Below are 453 nucleotides of genomic sequence, written 5' to 3' on the forward strand. Positions count from 1 at the left end.
GGATGGACAAATCTCACCGTTGATCCATATGCCTCAACTCATACTTTCCGGATACTTAATCCCACCTTTATAACCACCCATTTACGCAAGTGGCGTTTGATGTAATCAAAGTACCTTTCCGGTATAAGTGATTTACATGATCTCATGGTCATAAGGACTAGGTAACTATGTATCGAAAGCTTATAGCAAATAACTTAATGACGAGATCTTATGCTACGCTTAATTGGGTGTGTCCATTACATCATTCATACAATGATATAACCTTGTTATTAATAACATCCAGTGTTCATGATTATGAAACTAATCATCCATTAATCAACAAGCTAGTTAAGAGGCATACTAGGGACTCTTTGTTTGTCTACATATCACACATGTACTAATGTTTCGGTTAATACAAGTATAGCATGATATATAAACATTTATCATAAACATAAAGATATAAATAATAACCAC

This window comes from Lolium rigidum, chromosome 4, assembly GCF_022539505.1.
Source record: "Lolium rigidum isolate FL_2022 chromosome 4, APGP_CSIRO_Lrig_0.1, whole genome shotgun sequence".
In the NCBI taxonomy this organism is placed as follows: Eukaryota; Viridiplantae; Streptophyta; class Magnoliopsida; order Poales; family Poaceae; genus Lolium; species Lolium rigidum.